This window comes from Ursus arctos, unplaced genomic scaffold, assembly GCF_023065955.2.
Source record: "Ursus arctos isolate Adak ecotype North America unplaced genomic scaffold, UrsArc2.0 scaffold_33, whole genome shotgun sequence".
NCBI classification, from domain to species: Eukaryota; Metazoa; Chordata; class Mammalia; order Carnivora; family Ursidae; genus Ursus; species Ursus arctos.
This window is the reverse complement of record NW_026623019.1, coordinates 6,058,440-6,070,144: the sequence shown is the minus strand read 5'-3', so window position 1 is coordinate 6,070,144 and position 11,705 is coordinate 6,058,440. Positions and strand designations below refer to the sequence as shown.

General features: G+C 44.2%; 1 long non-coding RNA gene across 1 annotated transcript in view; it reads right to left on the bottom strand.

The window, feature by feature from the left end:
- Positions 1 to 362: 362 nt before the first annotated feature.
- LOC123002140 (uncharacterized) overlaps positions 363 to 11,705 on the bottom strand; it is a 134,600-nt gene continuing 123,257 nt past the window's right edge. The window contains exon 8 of the long non-coding RNA XR_007189837.2: positions 363 to 4,133. This is a non-coding gene — a long non-coding RNA (uncharacterized LOC123002140). The remainder of the gene's footprint in view (positions 4,134 to 11,705) is intronic.

Here is an 11,705-nt window from a genome sequence, read left to right as displayed (position 1 = left end):
ATCAGCAGAATATCACATGGTCTTACTGTACTTTGAGAAACAGAAACAAGATGAACAACAAGATGAACAAACAATTCTTCCACAGTTCTGATCTCATAACTTACGAGCTTCACAAGGAGACAAGAGCACCTTAACTCTCACAGTGACTGAGAGTGGCACTAGTACCAATTTTTTTATCAGTTTCTCATGCATGAGAGGATGACCAAAAGGGGGGAAATGTTAAATTAATTTAACAGGGAAGAAATTAGACCAATAATATTCTAATGCCATGATAACTTATAGAAGCAAACCAAAATCTAAGCCTATAAATGCCAGAAAGTTACAAAATCACAAAATCAGAATGCTAAAAACAACCAATCACGAACAGCTAACTAAACTTCAAGCGATAGTCAATAATTTTCTTACTTTTCTTTTTTCTTGATTTTCTTTCTTATGCTCCCCAAGTTCCCATTAGTGGAACACTCCTAACCATTTTTGGTTTGGAAGTGCCCGATTCAAATCAATTTTTGCTCAAATAAACCCAACATTTTTAATAGGCTTCAGTTTATCTTTTAACAAAACATATATTTGCTCTTCATCACTGTTACTGGCACCCAGCCCCTCAAGCTCTTGGAATTTCCTAAGTGATGAGAGGGATAAAGGTGTCTCTTGTTGTGTTAATGAAATGACTTTTGAACCACACCTAAGGATGGGGGCTGGTTGCTGGGAGAACCAACCCTATGATTAGAGGGTTGGAACTTACAGTCCCCTCCTGGACTTCTGCAGAGGAAAGAGGGGCTGGAGGTTTAATCAATTGGCAAAAGCCAATGATTTAATCGTTCATGCCTATGTAATGAATCCTCCATAAAAACCCTAAAGGATGGGGTTCCGAGCTTCCGGGTTGATGCATATGTGGAGATTTGGGGACAGTGGCTTGCTCAGAGAGAGCAGGGAAGCTCCTCACCCGTTCACCATACCATGCCCTCTTCATCTCCTCCATCTGACTGTTCCTGAGTTATACCTTTTTATAATAAACCCAAAATCTAGTAAGTAAAATGTGTCTCTGAGTTCTGTGAGCCTCTCTAGCAAACTAATTGAACCCAAGGAGTGGGTCTTGATCAGAAGCACAGGTGAAAACTGGACTTTTACTGGCATCTGAAATGTGTGTCGGGGACAGTGCTGCAGGACTGAACCCTTAGCCTGTGGGATCAGACTCTACAAGTAGATAGTATCAGAATTGAGCTGAATTGAAGGACACCCAGCTGGTGCCTGAGAACTGCTTGTTATTGGGGGGAAACCCACACTGGAATTGGATGCTGAATCAGTAGGTATGAGGGATTAAAGAGAAGGAAGAGTCACGGATATATATCTGAGCTTTGTGTTTTGTGAAGCTGGATGGACGGGGCCTTTGAGCTCACTAACTAAAGGCTTGATCGCTGTCACTACACTGCACACCTCCAGGGGGCACCATCCACTTTGAAGTCAATGTCAGTGGTGCTCCCTGGACTTGTGCCCAAGTAGCTACCCCATGGGACATGTGACCCACAGACAAGATGTGGCTCCCTGACCTCAGCCTAATTTCCCCCCTATCAATCATTTTCCTCCTAGCGTACATAAAGGCTGTCTTCAATGACCAATGTGTCAAAAGCCCAAGGGAATCAAGTTTTTCCTATTCAGCTGTTCAAGTTAAACTCCAGTAAGGGGTGCCTGGGTGGCTCAGTCGTTAAGCGTCTGCCTTCGCTCAGGGTGTGATCCCAGGGTCCTGGGCCATCAGGCTCCCTGCTCCGCTGGGAGCCTGCTTCTTCCTCTCCCACTCCCCTTCTCCCTCTCCCCTCTTCCTGGCTGTCTCTCTCTCTGTCACATGAATAAATAAAAAATCTTAAAAAAAAAAAAAATCCAGTGAAATCACATGATGAACCTAGGCTTTCAGAAGGATTCTGGACAAAAGGAAAGTAGGAAGAGGAAAGGCTGTATGCACCCATGACTCACGTTGGAAGCATGTTGGAGGGCTGTCTACGCTGTCCTCACTCATCACTGTTATCAACGTAATGCTCATGTAGCCTGGCGCATATGGTTTTCTGGTCACGTGACCTGTTGCTGGGAAGAGCCGTGGATTCTGCTCTGCCAGGGCCTCAGTGCCAGCAAGTCATGTTCCACAGAATGAACCAGAAATCCGAGACTGACTCACCCCTTACAGCTTGAGAAGGCTAGAGCTAGAAAACAAAGATCTCTCCAAGCTGCCCCCAGGGACTCCGAGGCAGCCCAGACGATGCCATGGCCCATGAAGAATGACTTGGACACAGCTCTACCTGGTGTTCCAGGTGAGAAAAGCAAGACAGGAACCCATTCCACCCACTAACTGGCAGCAGGCGAATGTGTTCCCACCACAGAGCATCACAGCAGAACAGACAGCACTGGGTGGAATCTGGGATCCTCACCTGCCATTCTGCCTCCCAACTGCTCACTTTTGTGGACAAGTGAACCTTGCCTCTGCCCCAAACCATGATCCACTGGCACATCAGCCTCTGTGAAGCAGGGAAACCAAAAGCTCTCTGGAGCCAAGTCCTGGGTCCCAGAAAGATGAAGTCTCCTAACTCCTAAAACAAACATGATCGTGTATATTAAGAAGTAACTGAGTGGAGATTCATGGTGATGTCTGGTTGGAATCCTGCTCTGCTAATCTTTAGCTGTGTGACCTTGGATGAGAGCCTTAACATTTCTGTGCCTCAATTTTCTCATCTGTAAAATGAGGATGATTATCTCTATCATACTGTGAGGATGGAATGTTAGAAACACATACAGCCATTAGATCAATACCTGGCATGTAGAAAGCACCCAATATCATCCATAATAGCATCCACTATTACTACTCTTTTAGGACAGGAGTCCGACACACTGCTCCCAGGCTATAGGCAGCAGACTGACAGTGTGAGTTCCCTGCCTGCTTCTCATCAGCTCCAACAATCCCAGCTCGTGAGGTGAGTGCTGAGGGTACATGGGAAAGACACCAACAGCATTTTGTTACAAAAGGCTTATGATGATGAATAAGATTCTCAAGTCTTGCCTTATCGCCAAACTATAGTTTTAACACTTAAAGAAATGGCCTGAACCTTTTTCATTTCCCCAATATATTGTCTACTTGAACAGCTGTGTGGCATTGAGAAGTTTTCCATCTCCATAGGCCTCAATTTCCTTGAATGTAAACCAAAAGCTCTCTGAAGTCCCTTCCAGAAGTAACATTCTAGAAGGGTCCTCAATCCCAGGTGCACATAAAACCAGCCAGGCACCTCTGCACTTGTGTGTGAAGCTCCCTTTTTCCCAGTGAGGGTCTTAGTCTTTGCTTTTTTATCTTGCTTCTGGTAATCAACATTTCAATATTAAAGTCAGAGTTATTCTATAAATTTACAAAAGTGACAGCTAAAAGAAAGATACCTCTGAATGATAAAATGCTTCCCCATGGGTATTTCCAACACCTCACAATTTGTCCTGGAACTAGGTGGTGTCCAGCAGCCTGTAATAGTCACTGTAATCCCACCTACCCCACCCTCACTGAAGAAGTCAAAATGCTATAAAGCATTTATCAGTACGAACATGCTAGACACTGTGCCAAGTACTACACAGCTCCACCCTCTCTCTCTGCAGCGTCCCCATCACAAGAATTACAGCATTCCAGGGTAGAAGAGAACTTTACAATCTGTCTCATCTGGCCCCCTGTCTGATACAAGAACATCCTCTACGATACCCCTACATCTACCCTGTGCTTAAACACCTCCAGGAATGGGGAACTCACGATCTTTAGAACTTAACACTTTTTTCAGCTTTTCATCAAGCGGCAAGGCCCACAGCGAGGTGCTGCTAATCCAATGATGAACCAGATTGAAACAGTCCCTACGCTAGAAGAGCTTATGCCTTAGACAGAGGTACACGTGAATTAATGAATGCAGTGAAATACGATATTGAAATATTCATCTTTGTACTTGTCTTTCCCACATTTCCTTCAAGAGCACCCTTCCCCAAGCCAACCAAAGGCTTTCACAAATCCCTGGTGAAAATGAGGATTATTCTAGCAGAAATGCTAACAGACAAAAATGGTTAGAACTCACTTTTGTGATGTCCAATGTAGGCTCCTGAAGCCCAGAGCAGAAACAGCAGGTCTGAAAGACAAATCATTTTGACTTAAAATGTCTGAATTCTGCCAAGAGAAAAGGCCCTTAAAAATTAAGAGTCAGCGCCCCAAGACAGTAAGGTGGAGAAAAACTCTGGGGCACAGGAGAATCGCCCAGAGTGCCTGTGAAAACACAGGTTGCTGGCAACCTCTCAGAGTTTGATTCTGTAGGTCTGGGATGAGTATTAAACCTTCCTAGGTGACGCTGTTGCTGCTGCTCCAGGGACCACACCTTGAAATCCATCTTGACAGTGGACTGGAAAGAGAAAGATCCAGGTTCAGATCTAGGAGGAACCAAATGACCTCCACCTGGGCTGGGAAGCAAGGTGGGGATGAACTAGAAGGGTCACACCTGGGAAAGGGCAGCGCTTGCTGAGAAAAGGGACTGGACTCAGAGGATACATCAGGGAAAGCAGAGTCAACACTGAAAAACATCTTATCATCACCCACCAAAAGCACCAGGGTCGCTAGGAGAGGGCTAAGGCAATGTCTACAGATCACCCGCTGCCATGCGAGCAAGCGTGGCAGGTCACTTGTGCAAGAATCCCATTAGCAGTTCTTCCTGCTGCTGGCCAGTGAGGACCCCCTACTGACTGCTACATGCATGACACCCTAAGACAGTCTGCCTTGTCCAGACCATCTGTATTAGTTTCCTAGGACTACTGTGACAAATGACCACAAACAGTACAGCTTAAAACAACAAAAATGTATTCTCCTACCATTCTACAGCCTAGAAGTCCAAAATCAAGGTGTCGGTAGGCCATGCTCTCTCTGAAGACTCTTAGAAAGCATCCTTCCTTACCTCTTCCAGCCTCCAGAGGCCCCAGACATTTCTTGGCTTGTGGTAGCCTAACCCTAATCTCTGCCTCCATCTTCTTATGGCCTTATTCTCTGCGTCTGTATGTCCTTTCCTCTTCTTGTAAGGACATCAGCCATTGGATTTAGGACTCATCTAATCCAGTATGACCTCATCTTCATGTAACTAATTACACCTGTAAAGACTATTTCCAAAAAGAGTCCCCTTCTAAGGTTCCAGGTATACATCAATTTTGGGCGAACACTATATAATCCACTACTGAATTGAATCCAATCACTGAACTTCCCTCACCTTTTCAACAGCTCAGAACACTCTTTGGTCCCTTGAAATATAAGGTGGAATTGTTGACAAATAGAAGAGAGGGTCCAGAGAAGTGATCCAGAGGCAGGAAAATCCCCTAAACCTGCACATGGGTGGGAGTGGTCATAATAAACCCCACCCGTTACATGGTTATGATAACATGTGTGGGGTTATGATGAGGAATGCGGGATGCCATAGGAGCACAGGGGCAGGCAGTGAACACAGACTTCGGTACGAGGCAAGGTTTCCCAATGTTTAGAAGGTCTTAGGTGAGATCTGAAGGATGAGCAGGAAATAGTCAAATGAAGACCTGGGTGGGAAAAGAGATGCTGGGGAAGAGTGTTCCAGACAGGGGAAAATCCCGGACAAAGACTCAGAAGTGAGGAAAAATACGATTCATTACAGGATCGCGAGCACACTTGTAATAGCTGGGTTGCAGAGTGGTACATGGGGATGGGAACACCTGGGGGACGGAAGTGTGAGCCCCTGGCTTCTATCTCTTGAAGTCACACAGAGTAACCTTAGCCATTCTTCATCTCGCGACTTCCATGTCCTTTTAGTCCTTTAAAGACAAGTATCTTGTCCTTAAATGTTGTCTTTTCCAGGTTAAATATACCTAATTTCTCCAAGGATTTCTCATATACTTTGGAATCCCATCTCAATCCTACTATCATGGTTGAAGGCCTGCAAATACACCCTAGCTTGTCTAAATCTCTCCAGACAGAATCCCCAAATGGAAGAAAACACTCCAACCCAGCACCACAAGACCCATGCTTACCGATGGCACCTTTCCCTTCTAGACCTAAGAATACAACTGAGGCAGGTCTTTGTGGCCGAAACTGCTAACTGGACCTCAATAGCCACCATTACTGTCTTCCTCTTTACTGACAGAAGCACCCCAAGGTTTAGCTAAGCATATGGCTGCCCAAGTAGAGACTGTCTTCTTTATATGTGAGTATGTGACTCTGTAGCTTAGTTATGTGACTAAGTTCTTAATAAAACCATTTATTCTGGTCTTCCAGAAAGAGAGACAACGGCAGCAGCCTTGTGCTCAGAGGTGGAAGCCACACGTTGAGGAGAGCAGAAAAGACTAGCCCATCTGGGTCTCTGGATAATCTCTTGAGGCACAGAGTAGTCTCCTCTCTCTAGACGGCCCACCCACCTCCAGACTATTCGATGAAGTAGAAAGAAACTTCTGTAAAATTTGAGCCCCTGCCATGACTGCGGGAGTCATCCTCCTGTGGACCCTACTAATACAGGTTGCATTGGTACAGGTGCACACTCAGGTGTTCATCCCCCTATGTATTCAGGAACTACATCGATCATCTACTACGTGCTACATACTATGGATTTGGCATCTTACACATGGTGGTATCGCTATTTCTGAGATGAGCAGTACATTACTCTTTGTTTACAATCTCTCTTGTGACACCAGGAAACGGGGTTCCATGCTAGTCTTTTCAGCTCCGTGTTGGGCCTTAGGACACTGGTCGTCTGCTCTGCACTGTTGCCTGCTTCATCCCTAGGCTGCCCCCTCAATCCCCAGGATAACGTCACGAAACAGTTACTGTTATTCTCATTTTACAAACTTGAAAAACTAAGCCTTTTTTTTTTTTAAGATTTTATTTATTTATTTGACAGAGTGAGAGAGACAGCTAGCGAGAGAGGGAACACAAGCAGGGGGAGTGGGAGAGGAAGAAGCAGGCTCCCGATGGATCAGGGAGCCCGATGTGGGGCTCAATCCCAGAACCCTGGGATCATGCACGCCCTGAGCCGAAGGCAGACGCTTAACAACTGAGCCACCCAGGCGCCCTCTAAGCCTCTTTTTTTTTTCAACTGATTTTAATTTCCTTAAGAATCAGCAAATAATATAATCTAAAAGAGACAGCAAGAAACTTCTAACATTTTCCGAGTTGAGAGTGACAGAACAAGTTCAGTGACACCTCAACATTCTGAATTAATTTCCCAAATTTGATCCATTGAACAATAGCCCTTCCACTCTGTGGGGGGGAAAATGGTTTATTGGTCAAGTAAGTTTGAGAAATACTGTATAATAAAGAGATTCATACTGTGCACTTAAATATTAAAGTTTCTGACAAGACCTGCAGAAAAGAGACTTCATCAACTTGATTTAAACACTAATGTTTCCCAAATGAACTTGGCTAGGAAACCCTTTTTTCAAGAAATACTATGAACTTCCCCCAGCACTTTGAGAAGGGCTGCTCTCGACATAACTGCGATGCCAGGAGATGGAAGGACCCTCCCTGCTTCATCTGCTGTATCTCCCCATCACTTCCAGGTGTTACACCTGATCAGAAATCTCTTCCCAAGAGAAATTATGTGATTATAAAGCTCCAAATAATGCTTTACCAAAAAAGGTGGAATTTCAGGCAACATCAGGAGAAACCATTTTGCTTTGGAAACTTCCTGAATTCCTTATATCCCACCAGGAAATGCTACCATGTCTGCTCTGCTGACCTGTTAGGGAGCAGAAAGGACCAGATTTACTGTTCCAGGTTTAAACCCTTAGAAACAAAGTGACTTCTTCATGGGGCAGGCAATATGCTGTCTCATAACTCAGGGGGTTTGAATTTGCATCTCAAGACAAACAGAGCAAGTGTGACTTGGCAGTGTGATCTCAAACAGGTTCAGTCACATTTGGGAAATGGGAATTGATTCTTTTACATGTGATTCGGGGGACAGTTAAAGACTGTATAGGGCAAGTCCCAGGCAAGCCCTAAATCTTCTATTTCTAAAGGAGTTTTCTGGATACAATATTCAGACCTTCCACAAATTAAAAAAAAAAAAAAAAAGAAAGAAAGAAAGAAAGCACAGAACCAGCTCAAAACAAGCAAGTGTAAAAACAGGCAGCTCCGGGATATGCAGATGGACAGGAAAGGTGGGGTTGTCAAGGAGCTGATGGCTGGAGAGGCTGGGAAGCTGGTGAGTGCCCTCTGCCCCCTCTACCCTTCCAGAAATGAGTGCAGTCCAAATGCAGGCTCATTAAGCAGCAGGCCTACTGAAGGGCCAGACTTTTCTGGCCCTGTTTGCAATGCCAGGGACCCTGCTCCAGGGTTGTCATGGGGAAGTTACTGTCGTCCTCCTGGCAACAGGTTACCCTGGTGAACACCAAACAGCCCAGCCTGGCCCAGTGAGCGATGGGTCTGGCACAGCATGCTGTCCCCACACTGCCTTGCCCACCCTCTCCCTTCACTCCCGCCCTCCCTCACCCATATGCAAGAGGTGGCGTCCATTTCTGTGCACAAAGAAATGACAGAAAGCCATCTGTATGAGGGAAAGGGGTGTCCACCAGCCTTTTCTACTTCTGACCTTCAAAAGCCTGGCCAACCATGGGCAGTTATGCCTGCTCCCTTCAACCAACAACTAACATGAGGACAGCTCTCAGAAGAAAAACCCCTTTCCACCTATTTTTACTGAACATCTCAGTGCCATAATTAAAACAAATTAGAAGCGTAAGAAATACCTCGATGATGATAGTGATGATTAAAGTCTATAACACAAAGTGAAATGAACCCCTAACCTGTGAATGGGATCAATTATATGTAGACAGCTAAACAAAAAGATTCAGTTAAAGCAACTCCTTAATTGCTCACAGGTTTGCCAGATTTAGCAAATAAAAATAACCAGCAATGTTACTCAGCAAAGGGTTTTTGCTCAAATTGTCTGAAAAATCCCTTCAACTTCGCATGCTTCCTGTATATACAAAGCCTTCGGGCATGGAAAGCAGAGAGGCAGAATGCAAGGATTTTAGGGCCCACTGGCACCCCCCTGGCCGGGGGATGGTGCTGACCCAGCCTGTGTCTGGCACCTACCCTGCAGGACCATAGAAATATCAAGATCTCTTTAGACCTGTCCTCGAGGGAGCCAAGAAAGCCTTCCCTGGGTCCCTTGTCCTTTGCTGAAGTGCCCTAAGTTCCCTTCCCCCACTGGACCAGATGCAAGGGGACATGGTGAGGTGACTGAGGGATCCTCCCCTCATCCTGTCCTTGGTGTCTGTGTCTAGTTCCAAGAAATTCGAGTAGTTCATACAGTACTATGACCACCTAATGTAAAAATCTGCTGACTCAGAAAAATTTCCTTGGTGACAAGATGTAGAAGAGCAGTAATTGGTGAGTCAGGAGACCTGTGTCTGAAAGGAAGGGGCCATGTGATCTTGAGCAAGTCATTGCTCCATTTCCCCATCTGTTTGTTATCAATAGACCACAGCATGACATTCAAGTGGGGTCACAATAGCAATAGAAAACAATACTTCTCTGGCTCTAGCCCACTGCAAAATCCTCTCCCTGCTCTAGTTTTGGGAGCGTCCAAACAGTAACTCATGTAGGTTCAAAATAAGTCCTCTCCATTGACTTGTAGCATGCATGACTTTCCTCCTCTTTGGCTCTGGATCCTTGTAGAGCTCCCTGTGGCCAAGGCTATCCACCAAACCCCTACTGCTGCTGGTACACCTGGCATTGTTCCACAGGGCCAGAGCCACCATGCCACACCGGGCCACAGCACTGGAGGTGACAGTCCTGGGTCAGGGCCGCCAATACCTTGGTATCATGCTTCCCTGATGTGTGCATTAGGGTGTTTGTAGAACCACAATTCCTCTGAATCTTCACACAAACCCTGAAAACCAGATATAGTATTTTCATCTTATGGAAGAGGAAAATGAGTCTCAGAAAAATTAAATAGGAAAACCAAGACCAAAAAACCTATAAGTGGCAAAGCCAGGATTTGGACCCACATCCACGTACCATTACACCAAGCCACTGCTTAAGGGAAACATGGGGCTCAAGCTGCTCAGAGTTAATATCTCAAGTCCTATACAATATGTGTATTATTTCATTTAGTGGGTAAGCCTTTATGACAGTAGATAGATGTATATATAAATTGCACTATAGATTCATTAAAAGATCTATGAAAAGAGGTCTACAAAATTATGTCAACTATATATAGAAATACTTGTGCAAACAGATCAGGACAACATTAAATTCCAACAGAAGAACAGACCAACTTAACAGATACTTCTCAGGGAACAAAGAATTAATAAATATGTAAAAATCCAGCATTATTAGTGAATATCTTTAAATGCACTAAAATGAGATATTTTTTTACCTGTGAAATTAGAAAAGAAAAATACTCAAAGTTAGTAGTGCCACTAGCTTCCAGGGCACAAGCTGGTACAATTTGTCAAAAAGTGATCTGGCAATTACTTAGCAAGAATATTTTTTTTGTTTTGTTTCAAATTTTTAATTTGAATCCTAGTTAGTTAACACACAGCGCACTATTGGTTTCAGGAGTAGAATTCAGTGGTTCATCACTTCCATCCAGCACCCAGTGCTCATCACAAGAACCCTCCTTAATGCCCATCCCCCAGCTAGCCCATCCTCCATCCACCCTCCCTTTGTTCTCTCTCTTTAAAAGCGCAAATCCTTTAATTCAAAAATTCTCATTGTAGGACATAATGCGAAAAAATCATCAGAACCTTTAAAAAAGACTTACCTACAAAGACATCCATCAAAGGGTTAATTATTGTAAAAATCAAAACAACATCAATGTCTAAAAATAAATAAATGGTTAATGAATTGCAGCCATATGACTGGATACCGTGCAGCTATTTAAGTGATATAGTTGAAAAGATTAATGACAGAGAAAACTGTTGAAACCATCATTAATTTGAAAATAAAAATACTGCGGCGCCTGGGTGGTGCAGTCGTTAAGTGTCTGCCTTCGGCTCAGGGCGTGATCCCAGCGTTCTGGGATCGAATCCCACATCAGGCTTCTCCGCTAGGAGCCTGCTTCTTCCTCTCCCACCCCCCCTGCTTGTGTTCCCTCTCTCACTGCCTGTCTCTGTCAAATAAATAAATAAAAATCTTAAAAAAAAGAAAAATACTAAATTGTTTTCGTTTACATAATACTTTTGAGTTTAAAAGACTGAAGGCAATATTTGCCAAGGATTCTGAACAAGTGTTTTCCACAATGATGTGTACTTCATTTATAAAGTACATTTATAAATGTACTTCATTTATAAAGAGCTACCAAAATTTCAAGTGCCTGCAGCTCTTTTTTTCCTAACATGCTGAGTTGGATGAAGGTCTGTAGCATCACGGAACTAAAAAAACACAGTGGATCCCTCCTGGGCAATCATTTTGGCTCTCTTTCTCACATATCACAAAGCCAGACAGGTGCCGAACAACATAAACAGTAATAATAATAGAAACAGTAGCAGCCAGTTTCGAGTCTTTATTCAAAGCCAGGTTCTACACCCAGCTCTTTCCATACACTGTATCATTCAATTCTCACAAAACCCTTGGAGACAAGCAGTATCCTATTTGAAAGATGAAGATACAGGCTCAGGGAGATGAAAATACTTGCCCCAAACCTCACAGTTAATGTGTGGCTAAGCAGAGGCTAGAAACCAATAGGACTTTCCAGAAT